The sequence below is a fragment of the Mandrillus leucophaeus genome, unplaced genomic scaffold (genome assembly GCF_000951045.1).
Source record: "Mandrillus leucophaeus isolate KB7577 unplaced genomic scaffold, Mleu.le_1.0 Scaffold122, whole genome shotgun sequence".
Lineage (NCBI taxonomy): Eukaryota > Metazoa > Chordata > Mammalia > Primates > Cercopithecidae > Mandrillus > Mandrillus leucophaeus.
Window position 1 is genome coordinate 3245417 of NW_012100543.1, and position 21045 is coordinate 3266461.

Consider the following 21045-nt stretch of genomic DNA (forward strand, 5'->3'; position numbering starts at 1 on the left):
AGTCTGTGACCTAAGCCAAACTCTGACCAATTCCAGTCCACAACATACATTTTAAGCCAGACTGGCTAACATGAACACAAATGGAATCTAGTTACAATAGCAGTAGTGTCATTCTCTCAAGTCTGAACTATAAATGTCAAAAAGGGAGAGGGAGGAAATGTGAAACACTGCATTTTCTAAAGATGTCCAGTGGTGTCCCTTAATGTAACTCCAATCTAATTCTTCAAGACCAACACTTTTCTTCCCATAGTCATCTGTCCCAACTGCCCAATCGATTTGACCATCCATCAGAAGAGTCTAACTTTCATCTTTCTCACTACACTGGAAGGCTCATTCTCATCCTGCTTTGATAAATAATGGTGCTTGAGAAAATAAGATAGAATGGCAACTCTTACCCTTGAGGTGGAGATGCCACACGCTCTGCCTTCATCCTGCCCGGTGGGACGTCCATCATCATCCAAGACGCTCTGCCCTTCTCAGCACACTGGAATGTGTGGTGCACATAGGCATTTGGTGGCCAAAAAGAAGGGAAGAATCCTGTTCTCTGGTTGTACAGGCCAAAGCAATCACTGGAAAATCACTCTCACCTGCAGAAAAAACCATCAGCCAAGCTGTAACTGCAAGGAAGAAATACACCCAAGACATTCTATCTCAGGATCAGCACTCTGGGCACTTTGCTGATGAGACTCAAATCTGAAAGCCCCACCTAATTCTCAGCATGTGGAGGGTGGTCTCTTTCCCCTGTGGAACCATCACTGCCAGTGGACACATGCTAGGTTTAAGGATCCTCGGAACTCAACAGTAGTGAAAGTCTTAGAACTCGTCTACTGGCAGAGGCCACTAAAACATCTAAAGACAAAACCAGGCACTATAATTAGGGCTGCAGTTACCTACTCCCACAAGGTTTCTTATAGAAGTGTTATTCTCCCAGCTAATTCATCAAGGGTATACTTGTAAGCTTCTAAATGAATGCATTCTAATCCATTTCAAAATCCAACTTCTGGGTATTACTGCTATAACAGAATTAACACTGCTGCTCTAATTTGAAATCAATAGATTTCAAAGGCTGGCCAAATTCAATGTTGCTTTATTTGCCCATTATTATATTTCACAGATCAGAAATGACACAGGTGTAATCACAGTCTCTGTGTGTGGTTATGTGTATGAAGTGTGTGTTGGGGGGGATGTTTTAAGTTTCTGTCACAACAAACAAAAGCCAAATTTCAGTTTGTCTCTGAATAAATTTTAAAAAGCAAAAAAATTCCAGTTTCCACCCAGGTAAGCCTTGCCTCATGCTGATGCATTCCCGTACATTGGCACTAGCTTCTAAGCATCCATCCATTGATTTTCATGTTTTTCAATCAACACCAGGTCCAAAAGAGGGAGAAAAAAAAAGAAGAAGAAAATATTGATTCTGAGAAAAAAAAAAAAACCATGAAAAAAGTGCCTCTGGCTAGGTCAGTCATTAAACAAACATTCGCTGTGGTTTATGATCTGCTGGGCATTATCTTAGGCATTGGGATTATAAACCAGATGCAGTGCCTGCCCCAATCCCCCAAGAGCTCTCAGGCCCAAAACCAAATAAACAAGTGAATAGCATCCTAACAACATCAAGGGGCAATGGAGGGGGAATGAAGAAGGAACACAGTTTCCAAGTTGTCCCAACAACAGCAGAGCAATCCTTCAGCACATCTGGACTTTGCAGAGGGGTAAATTCCCACCGCCAACAGAGATGATACTGAAGAAAGATCCAGAAGCAAAATGCAACTCCACCCAAACTGAACTTATAAGATGCTACACTTAGCAGAGGAGGTAGAGAAATCTCAACAGGTTAAGTAAAATCAATTCAGGTGCTAAACTCCTCCTCCTTCCTCCTCCATGCTTTCTTCCTCCTCCCCTTCCTCCTCCTCCTCCTTTCTCCCTCCTCCTCCTTCATGGCCTCTCAGTAGCATGTCCTTGGGTCAGCCTCAGTTCTCCGCATTCCAATGAAACACACAACTGCTGCTGAACACCTTGGTAAAAGGATATAGCACACACATAGTCTTCCTTTCCCTATCAGATGCCTTTCCAACTGTAGCACATTTTAAGGGAAGGTAGGATTAATCTGGCTGAGAGGTAATTAATAAATCACTATATTAATTACTAAAGAAAAAATAACCAAATAATTAGGCTATGCAGCATTTCTAAGAATCCCCAAGCACTACCTAAAGTTCATTGCACTGGCTTACCACAGGAAGGTCAGGGCCGGTCCAGGGACAGACTGAGAAGTTAGCCAAGTGTATCCTTTTTATAGCACTGGCACCTAATGGGCCTTTAGTCTATGTCTAATGAATAAATGACATCCCAGGCTGTCCCTTTCTCTCCTCCTCCCTGCAAAACTCAGAATTCCTGTGCCTTGCCCCATTTTCCATCACCATGATTCCGATCCAAAAAAAACTGGACTTTTAGACAAGATGTAACACCAGACAATATCTCTTGTTATGAATTTATGTAAATTAGCACCCCTCTAAGAACATTCACATTCTAAGTGTGACTTCTCAACATAAAATTATAACTAGCATCTTCTGAGACCCACAGGAAGCCAAGTACCTTTTTAGGAGTTTTATACACATCTCCTCTGCCCTCAGCCATGATAAGTGGTATTATTCCCATTTAATAGGTGGGACATTGAGGCTCAGAGTAGTGACCTGTCCAAAGTCCTACACCTAAGGTGCACCACAGCCAGGAGTGAAACTCAGGTGGCTCTGCCTGAGATCAGTTAGTGTGGAAAATCAAGATCTCTCTTAGTTGTCGGGGAAGGTCAAGCAGGGAGTGCGGGGAGTGGGCAGAACATGACCCAAGCCAGCAGGCAATGGGGAAGAAAAATGTGTGCATCCAACATGTCCTCCCATTCCTGCCTAACAATCCCATCCAGTGTTTCCATTTCTCTGTGTTCCTACCAGCACAATCCTTGTTGGCTTGTTCAAAAGAAAAGAGCATGGTTTGTGACTTAGCACTTAACAGGTTTCTGACTTTGCTGAGTGATTCAGCCCGATCCTGGAAAACACACTAAGCTCACTCAAGTATTGCCACCTTCTGCAGAATTCCCTCCTTTCTTCACAAAACTCTCTGCATCATCCTTGTACTTCCCTCCAGGGTGGCTATATTTCCTGGTGGGTTGACTACAGCATTCAAAAGTGAACAAGTGACTGCCTCCGTTATGGAGAGGGAAAACGTAATGACTAAGTGGCATATTGGACTCTTTCGTCTTCCAGACACCTGATACCCAATCGTGGAACAGAACCCAAGGAAAAGCAAATGGACAGCAGACAGTCCACATGAGTAAGAATGACTTCCTGCACCCTTCTCCCGGGTCTCAGAATCATAGGAATAAGGTTGCTCTCCAAAAACCACAAAATCAGTGCCTGATAGATCAAAGCAGACACCCCAAGTGACACTGCACCATAAGTCTGTGTCCTCTGTACTTGCACAGAATCCTGTGTGGCCCCATCACTGTCCTGGCCATAATCTTCTGAAATGTTGTCACACCAGTACCACCCACTACACTGGGAGAAAGCCTCCAGTTAGGGACAGTATCCTAATATCAATCTTCATATTAATTATCCCTGTCACAGAGTAGTGCATGATACATTTTTTGAACCAATTCCTCTTCCCTGAGCCAACAAGACTAAATTAATGAAAAGAATAAATATGGATAATGAAAGGCAGCTGGTAAGTAGTAGAAGCAGAGAAGGAAAATGTGAAAGACTGAGGTTGGTTCCCAAGACCCATCCCAGCAGTGGTGAAAACAGAAGAGTCTCATCCTGAAGACTCAGCACGTCCAACTCAAATGGTGGGACATCTCGAGTGGGGTCTTGAGTTTCAAGACCTCGGAGTTTCAGGTATCTTTATAATCCCCAAAGACTTCCCTTTGTTCTGACTGCAGGCTCCCTGAGGCATCTCCTGCTGATCTGGGTTCCCACACATCTTGCTATCAGGAGCAAATGAGCTATACAGACAACACAAGTGTCTACTCTGCTAGTTCTGTCTATGACTGTACTGGAACTTAGTAAGACAGCAAGAGGTCTATTTATGCAGTTTCCTGTGAGTTTCTATGCAAGTCAACCTCCTACAGTTTGATCAGCTCTGGGACACCTGAGAGTGAAATTCTGAAGTTGCAAGGTTAAGAGATAGCTGACTCCAACCTGTGATAATCTTACCTGGAAAATGGGACCTGTGAGTACACTCCTGGCAGCCGGCTGGCTTATTTGGAGATATCCTGACCTTGAAAACTTCTATGGCAGGATGTCTCAGCCTCAGCACTATTGACATTGTGGGGTCAGGTAATTCTTTCTTGTGGGGGCCCTCCCATGCACTGTAGAGTGTTTAGCAGCATCCCTAGCCTCCATCTACTAGATGCCAGTTATATACCACCCACTCATCACAATGCTGTGACAATGTCTCCAGATACTGCCAATATCCCTTGGGGATCAAAATCATCCCCACTTGAGAACCAGTGTTCTACAAGTAGAGTAAAAGAACCCCAGGCAGCTGTTTGGGAGCTGGAAGGTCAGAAGGCTTGAAATGACAAATTGTACTAATACTTCACCTGCCGACAGGGGCTGGGGATACCCTCCCAACACTTGTTCTTTCAGAATTCAGTCATGGCATTTCCAGTGTCACACAACCAAAACTTTAAAAATGAAGAAAGATAAAAGCAAGTTTAACCTTTTGTTGAAACTCAAACCATGCTTCATGCAATTTGAGTCTAAAGGTTAGTGAGTCTATCTTAAATTTTCCAACATTTTCAGTGCCAGAATGACATACTGTGCACATACACTAATCTAGTTTCAGATCTATCGCCTGCTGCAGCTTTCTGCAGGTAGTGCTGCTCCTGCTGAATACGCCCACTCCTGACCAAAGCTCCAACCTTGTGGAGACTAATTGGTGTCCCTGGAAAAAAATGCAAATTCATGTCAGTTTTGTAGTCTTGCTACCACTCATCAACCACAGACTCACTTTTAATAAAATCTGAAAGCAATAAAATTATATGAATAGTAACAAAAGGTGAAACTCAACCCTACTTCTCTCTATCTGGCTTAACTAATGAAAATTGTCACCCAGTGTTTTGCTTAAATAAAATTAAAATATCATAATCATACTGCCATAATTGGATTTAGCGTGCTAGAAAAAAAATTGTACTGATATTTAAATCCTATAATCCAAAGCAATCAGAATCAAACATCTTCCAGTTGATTCAGACAGGGCATTACTAAGAATATCCCTCCACTACTCACTCTGTCCAAATTTAACTCTGTCAAATTTCAAGAAGTACCTTAAGTTAATATGGCAAATCCTTGAATTAACATGATTTTTAAAAATCTGTCCCTAAAAGAAAATGAAAACTTCTCAGGGTCTAATATATTCAGGGACAAACCAGTAAGTGCTTTCTAAAGCAAAGTCTCTAAATGACTTTTGAAAGGTTAGTATAAATTATATTTTTCTTGGTCATTCAGAGTGAGTAAATGCCATACCAACTGCAGAAATCCCAAGACTTGACGCATGGGTAACTAAACACCACCTTCCTTTCCTCTTGCCCTATGTTTCTAGACAACCTCCCCCTGGGGAATGGAGGGGAGGCAGCAGGGATGCAGCTGTGTCACCTGCACAAGAAAATCTAGAGAAAGGAAAGGAGAGACAGGCAGACCAGGAGCTTCCCTGGGGAAGGGTGTGCACCTCACAGAAGGAGGCACCACACAGCCACTGAATGTTGACAAGGCTCTAGGGTCACTCTGAGTGGTCCATGCAACTGCTCCTGGCCCCAGAAAGGAACTGCACTGGCTCCATCCACCTTGTAGTCATCTCCCTACTGCATGGCTAGCTGGAGACAGAGGCTAGGGCTGTCCCGTTTGAATGCATCAAACGACTGCACTAACACAGGCAGATAAAGAGGAACTGAAAGCAAGCAGCTTTGGAGTGAGCAGGAAAGTATTGTACAATGATAGCAGTGAAAACTTCTTAAAGAAACCTTTCTGGAGGACATCATACCAATGTGTATCACAAAATCCCAGGGTTTCGCATTTTGGAATGTATCCTGAAGAAATAAATCAGACAAGCGTTGAAAGATGCATGTACAAGGTTGTTCACTGCATCATTAATTATTTGTAAGAGTGAAATGTCAAAGACAACCTGCACATCCATCAACAGAGGAATGATTAAATAGACCGGGGGTAGCCATGCAATGAATACTCTGTAGCCATTAAAAATGCTGAAATAATAAAAGTTACAGAAGTTAAAGCCTCCTTATACTAAGTCTGGCCCTGTGCTTTTTACATGTCTAAATCCATTTAATCCTCGGAGCACTCAGACAAGTGGTGTTTTTATTGCATTCATTTTGCAGACGGAGAAACTGGTAGAGAAGTTAACTGATTTTAGGGAGTCAACAGCTATTAAGTGACAACTCTATAATTTGAACCCAAACAATAATGCTTCAAAGTCATTCTCTTAGCTACTATAGCTCTACTGCCTTTAAAACCATTACAAAGTCACAATATGCTAAGTATAAAAGAGAAATAATTATGGTGCAATATATAGCATGATTCTATCTTTGTAAACTACGTCTTTTTAGAGTAAATAAGAATATATACCAAAATGTTAAATTCATTGTCTCTGGATGATGGAATTTGGAGTGATTTTCACTTTCTACTCTCTACCTTTCAACATTATGTATATTTCTCACTTTAAACAAATAGGTATTATAAAATATTTATGAAAATAGTTATTTCTACATAGAAAAATAAAAGGTCATAAGCAGCTCCAGTCAGCATTTGGGCAGGGGAAAAGGGGAATGAGAGAGATATCAAATGAACATACAGATTCACGTGAGAAAGGGTCCCCAGCCCCCAGCCAAAGCCCTCCACTATCCTGAGATGCTGCTGTTCATTCATGGCTGCTTTATGATGGGCAGTATCCTGGGAACTACCAAGGACAAAAGATAACATGGATCTTGCCCTCGAAGCTTATAGGAGCTGAGAAGAACAAGAAGGAGGGTAAATGGGTAAATAAATAACTGTAATACAAGGTGCAGTAGTATGTCAGGCATGGGAAAAGGTACAGAGAAGTTATTGAGGAAGTTCAGAAGAGGTAGAGTCCCTCGAGATAAGGAAGTGGGGATAGCTACATGAATAGGTAGCATTTGGAGCTAACCCTTGAAGAGCGAGTCAGGTATGAACAAGGTAAAGGAGCCAGGTAAGGGTAAGAAGGTTCTTCTCCAAGGAGAGGAAAGAACACATACAAAAGCATGATGGCAGGAAAGTTCATGGTATGGACAGAGAGCAGAAAATGGTAGACTTGGGCTATAGGAGGTAGCCTATGACTTAGAGCTATTTATACAGATTATTTCTTTTAAAATATGAAGAACTCTGCCTGTACTATCTACATCTTTGTGAACTAGGAATACCAAAGTAAGAGATGTCTCTGGGAGAGGAGAATGGATTGATTGTCTGTGGCCATACAGAGAATCTGTGGCTACAAAAGGACCATACCCCAGGCTTCCTGAAAGATTTAGCCACAAGGAACCGATTCGAGACTATAAAGACCTCTTGGAGTTACTGCTCTTCCTAGAACCTTTAAAAAAAAAAAAAAAAAAAAGTTGACACTTCCACTGGGTGTGCCAATCTACCAGGAATCCCAGTGATCTGAAATGGCAAGCAGTGAATTCCAGTAGTGCCAACTGACATGCAGACAACAACAGAAACAGCAATATTCCATTACTTCATCCCACTCCTCTTTTGTATTCCATTTAATCTGTTCACTTAAGAGTCAGAGTTGGGGGTCTGTGTTGAAATGCAGGAGGTCCTTGAATTTAGACAGAAAAAAAAATATTTATTTTCACCAATCTCAAACTAAAATTTTAGCAATTCCTTCCATTAAGAATGCAGGTATCAGCCCGGGGTAGTGTATATTACCAGTGCCAATGACTTCACACCAACAGAAGTGTGAATAACTTAATATCCTATCAGAGTTGTTGCAGAGATCTCAAAATACCATTTATACTCATTATTACTTTAGAATCACAGTAGTCAATGGCCCTACTGCTAGATTTTAATTAATGAATTAATAAGCACATATATTGCTAACTCATAAATTGCTTTTACTATTTTGGTAATTGCATTTCAACATAACTGTATTCCTTTACATCCTGTAGGTTTCATCTTTTGTATTTAAATGCGCTATTCTGAAAAGGGGTCCATAGGCTTCTCAGACTCCCAAAGAAGTTCATGGCAAAAGGAAGGATTAAGAATCCTTGGCCGGGCACGGTGGCTCAAGCCTGTAATCCCAGCACTTTGGGAGGCCGAGACAGGCGGATCACGAGGTCAGGAGATTGAGACCATCCTGGCTAACACGGTGAAACCCCATCTCTACTAAAAAATACAAAAAACTAGCCGGGCGAGGTGGCGGGCGCCTGTAGCCCCAGCTACTCGGGAGGCTGAGGCAGAAGAACGGCGTAAACCCAGGAGGCGGAGCTTGCAGTGAGCTGAGATCCGGCCACCGCACCCCAGCCTGGGCAACAGAGCAAGACTCCATCTCAAAAAAAATAAAAATAAAAATAAATAAATAAATAAATAAAAGAATCCTTTAGCTAGAGATCCTGTTAAAATGTGCATCACATCATGTCACTCCTATGTTCAACCTTCCAGTGGCTTCCATCCTACTCAGAGTCAAAGTGGCCACCATCCACCCTCCCCTAACTTCATTTGTCTAATCTTACTTCAGACCCCTCTTATCCTCTATCATTTCCATCTGGCATCCTGGTCTCCTTGCTAATGCTTATCCTGTCAAGTGAGGCACATCTTAACTCAGGACCTCTGCAGTGGCTGATCCCTCTGCCGGGAATGCTCTTTCTCCAGGTGAGACTGCATGGCTTGCCTCCTCACTTCCCTCAAGTCTTCACTCAAATGATATCTTCTCAACAACACCTTCCTCGGTTAGCCTATCTAAAATGTCAATAACCCCCTAAAAGTTCAATCCCTTTCCTTGCTTTATTTTTAATCCATAGCATTTATCACTTTCAAAAATATACTTAGACATATACTTTTTAATTTTATTATCTTATTTACTGTTTGCTTCTCCAGTCCAATATGAACTCCCTTAGTGCAGGGATTTGCATCTGTCTTACATATCACTGCATTCCCAGTCCCTAGAACTTCATCTGACACATGTTAAATTCTTAACAATGTATTTGCTGAAACTATCACAAGGACAGAAAACCAAACACCGCATGTTCTCACTCACAGGTGGGAACTGAACAATGAGAACACTTGGGCACAGGAAGGGGAACATCACACACTAGGGCCTGTTGTGGGATGGGGATCTGGGGGAGGGATAGCATTAGGAGATATACCTAATGTAAGTGACGAGTTAATGGGTGCAGCACAGCAACATGGCACATGTATACAAATGTAACAAACCTGCACGTTGTGCACATGTACCCTAGAACTTAAAGTATAATAATTTTTTAAAAATTCTTTTGCTGAATTAATGAGTTGGTTGACATTTGCCAATAGCTTAGCTACTGGCTGCTTCCATTCTGTATCAAATTTTAAAGTCTCTCTTGCCCACTGCATTAGCTGAGAGAAAAGAAATCACAACAAACGTGCTTTTAAAATGGTGGTCACCACAGAAGACAAGTAGCTTATTTATCAACCACTGCAGATGGCAGGTACATTTTTTTCCTTAATTAGAAGAGTTTTTATTAAAGACAAGATAGATAAGTTCTAACATACACACACATACAAGTTATTGGCTGGATCAAATTATATCATAAAACAAATACCAAAAAGTAAATGGAAAAATTGGGGATGTGGCATAAAATCAACAAAAGCATACTAACCCAGATTGTAATAGAAGTGATGCTGGCTGATAAGATCATCATACAGATTCTACCTGGCTAATAGTAAAAGGAAATGGACAGTGTACATACCCATGAGTAACTGTAGGTGGCAAATCACATTAACACTGCTCGACTTAATCTACAATTGTTAAAATGTAAAATTACCCATCTTAAGGCATGGCTGCTTATATATTCAACTAGTAAAAATGCATTTAACACTAGTAAAGATCTAAAGAGGCAAGGCTGTCTTTGCATAGACGTATAAAATACACTTTACCCCATCCTGTAACCTGGAGAGCTTTGTTTTCATAAAAACCACCAATTATAGAATAATCTATCAACCAAAGTTAAGACTAGACTTTTTGTAGTTCTTATCAAATGTAAGTCAAGGACAAATAAAGTACTATTTTATATTAAATACATCCTTATATAGACATACTCAAAGCACTCACTTTAAAACAGACACACACACACACACACACACACACACACATATTAAAGTCTCCCAATCTCAAATTCCTCTAACGCAGCTTCTTGAAATTATTTTCTACATTCACCCTTCCTTTTACTCTACAATTCTTGACCTAATACCCCATTTTTAAGCATTTTTGCAAAGGGCAATTCCAGGTGACCAAACCCAAAGGACACTTCCCAATCTGCATATCTGCATCTGTCCATAGCATTTGTCCTACTGACCTCCCCTGCTTCTGCAATTCACTAACACCATTTGCTGTATTCTCTCCCACTTGTCTGACTACTCATGTTTAGTTTTTATGAAACTCTGTGTCCTCTTCCCAAATTTTAAATCTGGGCTCACAAAATATTGATAAAATGCCTGCAGGAGCAAGGCAGGGGCCCAAAATGAGAGGAGGAGGACACCTGGCCACTGTAACTACCAGGGAGCACAGGTCCTGCTGAAGGAGGGCACTGGCCAACTGTTGTCCCTTATCAGGTGGCCAGATCACTCAATTTGTGAAGAACACCTATAAATTTTATTTTTATAAAAAACCAATTTTTTAAATGTTGGCAACTATGGTTCTCCCTGTTTTAATATCATCAACCAAGCTGAAGACACCTGCAGCCTGGGTACAATCTGCAGCCTCCAGCTTTGTGTCATCTTCCACCCGGCCTCACCTACCACCATGGCCTCCTCCTTGTGCCTCTGCTCTTCTCATTGGCCAATGTCATCTGACAGTGGAGTCCAGATGTGCATCTCCAGCCCAGTCTCCATCCTGCATTCCAGACTCACAGAGCTGCCTACCAGATGTGTCCTTCTGAATGCCCCATTGGGGCCTTACAATAAGCACATCCACACTTTCCCTTCATCCTCTACTCCCTTCACACCCGCTTACTCAGGCCAGACACCTGGAGATCACCCTAGGCCCCTCCTTTTTCCTGCCACGCAGGCCTGCTGGCAGCCAGCCAGCACTGAGGGTGAGCAAATACACATCCCCATTGCCTCTCAAATCGATTTTTTTTTTCTATCCCTCCTGCTTTAATCCAGACACTTGGTATTTTTCCACTGGTTCACCACAACAGACACCTAACTGTCCCCCGTGCCTTAGGCCTATTTCCATTCCCTACCCTCAAATTCTTCCTTCACACTCAGCTGAAGTTACCCTTACCATGCACATTGGATTAAGTTATACGCTACTCACCATACTTAAAGTCCCCACATGGCTCTTTTGGCCTTCAGGGTAAACTCTGGATCCAGAATGCTTGAGTTGGTATCCTGGCTTCAGCGCTCACTAGCTGTGTGACCTTGGGTCAGTCATTTAGGTTCTTTGAGCTTTAGTTTCCTTATTTGTATGGCATGGATACTAAATATCAGACACCACAGAGAAGTTATGAGGATTAAAAATGAGATAATACAAATAAAACACTCTGTGCTTGGGATATAGAAATGTTCAATTAATTGCTCTTATAAATTGTTATTATTATTATTATTCCTTATCCATTAGCCTTTCCTGTCACAACCGAACTGAAACTCTAGAACAATAAAGAATTAGTGAAAAACAGTCAGACATGGTGACTCATGCCTGTAATCTCAGCACTTTGGGGGACCAAGACAGGAGGATCACCTGAGGTCAGGAGTTCGAAATCAGCCTGGCCAACATGGTGAAACCCTGTCTCTACTAAAAATACAAAAATTAGCCGGGCATGGTGGCACATGCCCGTAGTCACAGCTATTCAGGAGACTAAGGCAGGAAAATCGCTTGAACCTGGGAGGCAGAGGTTGCAGCGAGCCAAAATCGTGCCACTGCACTCCAGCCTGGGTGACAGAGCGAGATTCCATCCCCCAGCAAAAAACAAAAAAAACAATTAATGAAAATTCCTGAAAGTGCTCCAACTTCTCACAACTCCAGGGGTCTGCACTTGTTTGGTCTGCTCAGAATGTCCTTCAAAACTCAGCTCTATCATATTCTCCAGAACCAATCCCAGACCCCAGACCTCTCCCTGCCTCAAAATCAGGCTCCCTTCCACTGCACCCCACGCACCAGTACCTGCCTCCATCAGAGTACTTAACTTGCTGAAATGCAGTAGAACAATTTACTCATTGTCTCCACACTGCACTGTGAGCTCTGCAAAAGTAGGCCTATTTTTTCTTAATTTTTGTATCCTTAATGCCCAGCCAAAAGTAATGAATAAGCAAATGATCTTTTTTAATCCCAAGATCAACGCAGAGAACCAGGCATTAAGATGATTCCCCACTTATGAATGAGGAAATTGAGGTTTCAAATAGTTAAATGGAAAGCAGAGGTGGCAACCCCAGAGCCCACGCCCGCTCTCCAGTGAGCCCCATATTGGGGAGGCACATCGTACTCTTTGCTTCTGTAGGGGGTGGTGGTTGTCTGTCCTAACACACCAGGCTCATGTCCTTAAATTCAACTGTATTTTGGCTTTATCTCCCTAAATGAGTATATAAACAATACCAATGACTTATATCACCTCATGCCCTCTCTGTGGAGAGCTACAAAACATTTACAAAGCACAGGGATAAACAGAAGAGTCACACAGTTTGTTATGTGCTTATCTCTATAAAGTATGTATGTGCCGTCTTCTTTATAAGGTCCATTACAAAATAACTTTTCTGGAAAACATTTATATAGTGCTTACTTTGTGCTGGGCACAATTTGAAGCATTTTACTTTATGCTACCTAATACTAGATAAATAAATACTATTATTACTCCCATTCTGCAAATGAGGATACTGAGGCCACAGAGGTTAAATAACTTGTCCAGCCAAAAAGAAGCGGAGCTAAGATCTGAATCCAGGAGTAAGAGCACAGATTCTGTTACTACCACTTTCTGTTTGTATAATGTAGCTAAATTATTAAAATTATTCCTTGAGATTTCTTCATCTGTTGATAAATAGATGATAGATAGATAGATAACTGACAGCAAAAGGTAGATAGATGTAATATAATAGTAGTACCTACATCAAAATTTGATTATAAGAAATAAATGGGTTAATATGTTTATCACATTTATAACAGTGTCTGGCATATTATATAAGTGCTATATCAATATTTACTATTGTGATTTTTGTTTTGTTTTGTTTTGTTTTTTGTTTTTTTGAGACAGAGGCTCTGTCACCAGGCTGGAGTGCAGTGGTGCGATCTCGGCTCACTGAAACCTCCGCCTCCCAGATTCAAGCGATTCTTCTGCCTCAGCCTCCTGAGTAGCTGGTACTACAGGCATGCGCCATCACGCCCAGCTAATTTTTGTATTTTTAGTAGAGACAGGGTTTCACCATGTTGGCCAGGATGGTCTCTATCTCTTGACCTCGTGATCCACCTGCCTCAGACTCCCAAAGTGCTGGGATTACAGGCCTGAGCCATGGCACCCAGCCTATTGTTATTTTTATCACTAAGTACTGACAGAGCCCTGAGTGCCATCTAAGAAAGAACTGGAATTGTAAGTACACAGGAAATGCTCCCACTTAAAAATTTGATGCTAATTTGACCCGCTCTAGATAGACCTTGGAGCAAGACCAGCCTGCAGCAATACTGGGAGGCCAGCAGTTGGTCTGCAGGGATTTAGTTTCCTCCGCCCCTTTGAGAATATCCCTTGCTCCCTCTCTGAAAATAACGTCATGTTCTCTCCTTGTACCCCTTTCAAACTAGTAGGAAAGGCTAGGAGATTAGTCTTTAAACTGTGGTATGAAGTATAAGACCTCTGGACGTTTCCTACATCTATTATGGTTCTTTCGACACAAGCAGCAGCAACCGGTTGCAGCTACCTCAAACAAATGCAACTTTTTCAGATGGCTATGTGAAGCTCCTAGAACCAAAGAGAAGCCTGAAAAGCCACACCTGGAAACAGGCAGGAGTCAGGGTCCTTCTGAGGAACTTGACAGTTGAAATTACAGGAATAATCAATATAGTTAAAATGGTAATACAACTCAAAGCAATCTACAGATAGATTCAATGATATTCCTATCAAACTAATAATGTCATTTTTAAAGAATTAGACAAAACTATTTTAAAATTCATATGGAACCAAAAAAAGAGCCTGAAAAGCCAAAGCAATCTTAAGCAAAAAAAAAAAAAAGAAAGAAAGAAAAAAATACCTAGAGGCATCACATTACTGACATTAAGCTATACTACAAGGCTACAGTAACTAAAACAGCAAGGTACTAGTATAAAAACAGACACATGGACCAATGGAAGAGAACAGAGAACGCAGAATTGAAGCCACATACCCACAACCATCTGATCTTCAACAAAGTCAACAAAAATAAGCCATGGGGAAAGGACTCCCTAATCAATAAATGGTGCTGAGATAACTGGCTAACCATATGTGGAAGAACAAATTTGAACCCCTACTTATAACCATGTACAAAAATTAACTCAAGATGGATTAAAGTCTTAAATGTAAGACCTCAAACTATAAAAATCCTAGAAGAAAACATGGGTTTTCTTTCTAAAACGCATTTATTAAAGGAAATACCTTTCTCAACATCAGCCTTGGCAAAGAAGTTGTGGCTAAGTCCTCAAAGTAATTTTAACAAAAATAATTGACTAGTGGGACCTAATTAAACTAAGGAGATTCTGCACAGTAAAAGAAACTATCAAAGAGTAAACAGACAGCCTACAGAATGGGAGAAAAAAATTGCAAATTATGCATCTGACAAAAGACTAACATCCAGAATCTATAAGGAATTTAAATCAACAACAAAGAACAAATAACCCCACTAACAGACACTTCTCAAAAGAAGACATATAAGTGACCAACAAGCATATGAAGAAACGCTCATCATTACTCATGATCAGAGCAATGCTGGCAAGGTTGATGAGTAAAGGGAACATTTACACACTGTTGCTGGGAATTTAAGTTAGTTCAGTCATTGTGGAAAGCAGATTGGAGATTTCTTAAACAACTTAAAACAGAACTACCATTCAACTCAGCAATATCATTACTGGTATATCCAAAGAAAATAAACCATTCTACCAAAAAGAAACATGCATTTGTATGTTCTTCATGGTCTAATCACAATAGCAAAGACATAGAATCAACCTAGTTGCCCATCAACAGTGGACTGACTAAAGGAAATGTGCTACATATACACCATGGAATATTACACAACCATAAAAAAGAACAAAATCATGTCCTTTGCAGCAACATGAATGCAGCTAAAGGCCATTATCCTAAGAGAATTAACACAGAAATTGAAAATCAAATACCACGTGCTCTCACTTATGTGAGTGGGAGCTAAATGTTGGGTAAAGATGGACATAAAGATAGGAACAATAAACAATGTGAACTACTGGTGGGGGAGGTAGCAAAGGGGGCAAGGGTTGAAAAACTACCTATTTGGTTTTATGCTCACTACCTGGGTGACTGGTTCCATCATACCCCAAACCTCAGCATCAGGCAATATACCCATGTAAACAAAGCTGCACACATACTCCCTGAATCTGAAATAAAAGTTGAAAAAATGAAAAAAAGCAACTACAGGAATAATGTATAGAGAAAGAGATCTCTTTAGAGAGCCACCACAGGAAAGAACTCACTCTAGTGGTCTCTTCCATTCTCAGACAGTGTCAGACTGGCTGAGCCTACACCATCTGTCCACCCAATGGCTATACTGGGGCAGGGAGAAGAAGCTGGCTGAAGGAACCTCTCGGGGGATCTTAACAGTTACTCACAAAGTCAATATTCAACAGTGCAGTATAATTACCCAAAGGGAATTAGGGAGACCCCAGGAAGATGAAACAGACATGTGGCCAAAAAGTCCACTCAACCTTCCCAGAATTCTCGATTCAAAAAAAAAAAAAGAGTCTAAGGAATTTCAGCCATCAAGGAACAAAACCAATTAACTATCTGGGTGACAGAGGTCCCTCTCCAATGCCCCCAAAGTCATACCAGTACATAAGCCAGTGACATCATCTTGCTACTACTTGCAATGCCCTTTCCCCCTCTGTGGATGGCGAGAGGGACTTTTCTAAACTGTTAAGTCACAGGCCATGCACAGTGGCTCACACCTGTAATCCCAGTACTTTAGTGGGGCTGAAGCAGAAGAATCATTGCTTGAGTCCAGGAGTTCAAGACTAGTCTGGACAACATAGCAAGATCCCATTTATACAAAAAAATAAAAATAAAAAATGAGTCAGATGTGGTGGTACGAGGCTATAGTCCCAGCTATTCAAGAGACTGAGGTGGGAGGATCGCCTGAGCCCAGGAGTTGAAGGCTGTAGTGAACTATGATTGTGCCACTGCACTCCACTGGGCAACAGAGTGAGCCCATCTCTAAAAAATAAAAATAAATAAATAAAATTTAAAAATACATAGGCCAGAATATGCCAATACTCTATGTAAATCTTCAATAGCTTCTAGCATCTTCAGGATGGAGTCTAAACTCTATCCTGTCTGTTTGGCCTCAGCATCCAACAATACACCTCATACCTCTGCCTTACTCCACCAAATTATCTACCATCTCCAGCACCACACACTCTCCCTTCCAAACCTCGTCGAAGCTGTTCCCTCTGATTGAGGTGTCCTTTTCCCTTCTTTTCCAGTTAACTCCAGTTCTGTCTTCAAGAAATCAGTTCAAATGTCACCTCTTCCAGGAAACTTTCTCTCAATGTACTCCCTTCCTTCCCATATACACGCACCTAATGCTACACAGGCGCCTCACCTTTGTGCCTGCAGAACGGCATTTCTTAGCAATATCACTGACATATGGTGGCATCAGTGCCTGCTACACAGTAAACAAGTGGGAGATGTCCAGGGAAAGTTTAACTAAACGAACATTCCACTTAAAGCAAAAAACAAGGGTTTTCCTGCTCAAAAGGTTGTGGAGACAGCTGCTTGGGAGGTACCTTCTCACCATATTGGCTTTCCTAGGGGCTCCAGGACATGGACGATGACAATGTCTGACTAAGCTGTTGTTTTTCTATACCCCATCTGAGCACCTGACATATTGTAGCATTTCCAAAGGATTTTAGAAAAGCGTTTATAGATGCTAGAAGAAAAGAAGGTGGTTTTTGCCAAGCTATATAAATCTTCAGCATATTTACAGCAAAACTCTCAGAGGTCCAAGTGTCTATTGCTGTAGTATGTTGCCAGAGTGACTATTTATTTCATGAGGTTAAAAAAAGTTTTACTTAACTTTTTAAAAGATATAATAAACATGATGGTTTATATAGCTTCTAGACCATTCTTTGGAAGGTAGTAAAAACGGGTTTATGCTTCACAAACATCCGTATCCAGTCCCTGGAAACCATCCTGGGAGGATTTTTTAAATGCTTTGCCCAGAACTATCAATTATAACTAATCCTACACTTCATCAATATAAAAAAATTATAAAATAATGAGATCCCCAGGCAATGCAAGTCAAAAAAAGTTTTAAATTTGACTTATTAAAATGAATTATCACACCTATCCTTTCTCCAGCCCATTTTCTAAATACACCCAGCTCTCTGAGTTTCCAAGTTCTCCATATAAGAACGAACAAGGTAGAATTGAGCTGAGGAAGAAAAGGAGGTCCTTGGAAGAACACCCACACCCTAAGGCAAGCCCAGCAGTGACATTAGCCGGCTCAGGGCCAAGCCTCAGGAGATGGTTGTAGGCGTCATCTCTGAACAGGTGCAGGCTTTCCTTCTGCCATGCAGAAAGTTCTCACTCCACAGCAAATCCAAATGCACGCTTGGAAAAAACAAACCCCAGGCAATCTGGAGTAAAACGTGGCTTTCTTTACCTGATGTTCACAATCAAAGTTTCTGTGAGTTTCCTACCGAAGTCAGTTTAACAAGGGAAATTTGAAATAGTTTCACACTCAATCTATTTGGTGGTATCTGAAGAAGGTCACAGTAGAATGGCATGAACAAGGTTTATGGAGGGCTGTTATTGTCTGTTACATAAAAAAACATAATGTGCTCTTTTGTGGTCTGTCTACTTATATCAAATTAGCTAAGCAGTCCACATTAGTGAGCACTGCCTCCTAATGGAGACACTAGGGTGTGTGTTTGTATGGATGGGTATGTGGTGCAAGTGTGTGGCCCCCTTCCCAGGAGAGAAAACTCATCTCCTCCCTTCTACATCATACAGTGCTCGGGTCCTGGTACTCAAAACCATATCACTGTGCACTCATTAGGGCTTACATCTGCTTTGGTGGGGCAGTCTGAAACCTAATCCTAGTATCTAATGATGTCTGCATGGAAATTGTTTCTGAGTTGCTCACATAACTTATAAATGAAGGATTGTAAAACAGGGCTTGCTTATGTATTCTTAATTCCATTGATGTGAGTTATAGGGATGACTGGTAAAAAGCAACTAAAAGCAAATCTACTGGAATTCAGGGCCACATTAAACTGTCCGTCCTGTAATCTGTACTTCAAACCCCCATATGAAAAAAAAAGCCCCTGGGATCATGGCAGAGGGGAGGCAGGACTAGACTGCAGCTCCGTACAGCATGCAGAGGCTTGCATTGTGAATTTTATCTTCAGATTGGCTGCAAGAACAAAGCAGCAATACCGAGAGGACCACAGACCCTCTGAAGGAAGCAGACTGCTCCTGCAGGACCCAGGAGACCCGCAAATACTGTGAGTGCCCCAAATGCGGAAGTGGGAAAGGTAGACACTTCTCCCCCAGATACACACCCCCAATGGAGAAGCTGAAGGTCTGTTTGCAGGAGAAGTTTCCAACTGTACCTGGAACTGAGTCAAGTTAGAGAGCCAAGCAAAATACAGAGGAAGCAGCAGAAAGGCCCTGGGAGCTCACTGGGTCCCCTAGCAGCCCATTCCTGTCTGGCACCACGGGGATCCATCGTGAGGGTGACCAGAGGTGCAGGGGGTAAAACTCAACAAGGAGAAGGAATTCTCTAGGCAAAGTTTGTAAGAATTTGAACAGGGTGAGAAGCCCCCTGGCCAGAACTCAGGAAAGGGTGTGGATCTGGCATGCAGACTTCACAGGCCGGGAAGAACTAAAGCCCCTTCTTTCTCAGCTGGGAGGTGGATAGCCTCGGGCAAGTTTCTAAGACCCTCTCACCCTCCACCTGGAAATAGACTCCAGGCTGTAGGATGGGACACGGTGGGAGTGGGACCAGCCCTTCGGTTTGCCTGGGAACTGGGTGAGGCCTGTGACTGCCAGCTTTCCCCCACTTAACTGAAAACCTGCATGACTCAGCAGAGGCAGCCATAACCCTCCTAGGTACACATCTCCAGTGACCTGGGTATCTCACCTCCATCCCCCACAGCAGCCACAGCAAGACCCCCTCAAGGAGAGTCTGAGCTCAGACACGTGTGCCTAGCCCCATCCCCACCTGATGGTCCTTCCCTAGCCACCTTGGTAACTGAAGATAAAGGGCATATAACCTTGAGAGTTTTAGGGCCCCACCCACTGCTGGTTCCTCCTCATACTAGCACAGCTGAAAGTGCCACCTCCTGGCAGGGGGCCAACCAGCACAGAAATAGAGCATTAAACTACCAAAGCTAAGGATCCTCATGGAGTCCATTGCACCCTCTGCTACCTCCACCAGAACAGGCACTGGTATCCACGGCTGAGAGACCCATAGACAGTTCACATCACAGGACTCTGTGCAGGTAACCCCCAGGACCAGCCCAGAGCCAGGCAGACTTACTGGGTGGCTAGACCCAGAAAAGAGACAATAATCACTGCAGTTCGGCTCACAGGAAGCCACATTCATAGGAAAAGGGGGAGACTACTACATCAAGGGAACACCCCATGGGACAAAAGAATCTGCACAACAGCCTTCAGCCCTAGACCTTCCCTCTGACAGAGCCTACCCAAATGAGAAGGAACCAGAAAATCAACTCTGGTAATATGACAAAACAAGGCTCTTCAGCACCCCCAAGCAAATCACACTAGTTCACAGCAATAGATCCAAACCAAGACGAAATCCCTGATTTACCTGAAAAAGAATTTGGGAGGTCAGTTATTAAGCTAAACAGGGAGGCACCAGATAAAGGTGAAGCCCAATGCAAGGAGATCCAAAAAAATGATACAATAAGTGAAGGAAGAAATATTCAAGGAAATAGACAGCTTAAAAAGAAAACAATAAAAATTTCAGGAAACTTCAGACCCACTTTTAGAAATGTGAAATGCTCTGGAAAGTCTCAGCAACAGAACTGAACAAGCAGAAGAAAGAAATTCAGAGCTTGAAGACAAGGTCTTTGAATTAACCCATCCAACAAAGACAAAGAAAAAAGAATAAGAAAATATGAACAAAACCTCAAAGAAGTATAGGATTATGTTACATGACCAAACCTAAGAATAATCAGTGTTCCTGAGGAAAAAAAGAATTCTAAAAGCTTAGAAAATATATTTGGGGGAATAATCGAGGAAAACTTCCCCGGCAGTGCTAGAGACCTAGACATCCAAATCCAAGAAGCACAAAGAACACCTGGGAAATTCATCACAAAAAGATCTTCACCTAGGCACATTGTCATCAGGTTACCCAAAGCTGAGATGAAGGAAATAATTTTAAGAGCTGTGAGACAGAAACACCAGGTAACCCATAAAGGAAAACCTATCAGATTAAGAACAGATTTCTCAGCAGAAACCCTACAAGCTAGAAGGGACTAGGGCCTTATCTTCAGTCTCCTCAAACAAAACAATTATCAGCCAAGAATTCTGTATCCAGCAAAACTAAGCATCATATATGAAGAAAAGATACAGTCTTTTCGAGACAAACAAATGCTGAGAGAATT

The 21045-nt window shown here is 41.9% G+C and overlaps 1 protein-coding gene across 3 annotated transcripts in view; it reads right to left on the bottom strand.

The window, feature by feature from the left end:
• KCNS3 (potassium voltage-gated channel, modifier subfamily S, member 3) overlaps nt 1-21045 on the bottom strand; it is a 49066-nt gene that overhangs the window by 14725 nt on the left and 13296 nt on the right. For all 3 annotated transcript variants that reach the window (XM_011971426.1, XM_011971425.1, XM_011971427.1), the window contains exon 2: nt 396-587. The gene's annotated coding sequence lies outside the window, so the exon portion shown is untranslated. The remainder of the gene's footprint in view (nt 1-395; nt 588-21045) is intronic.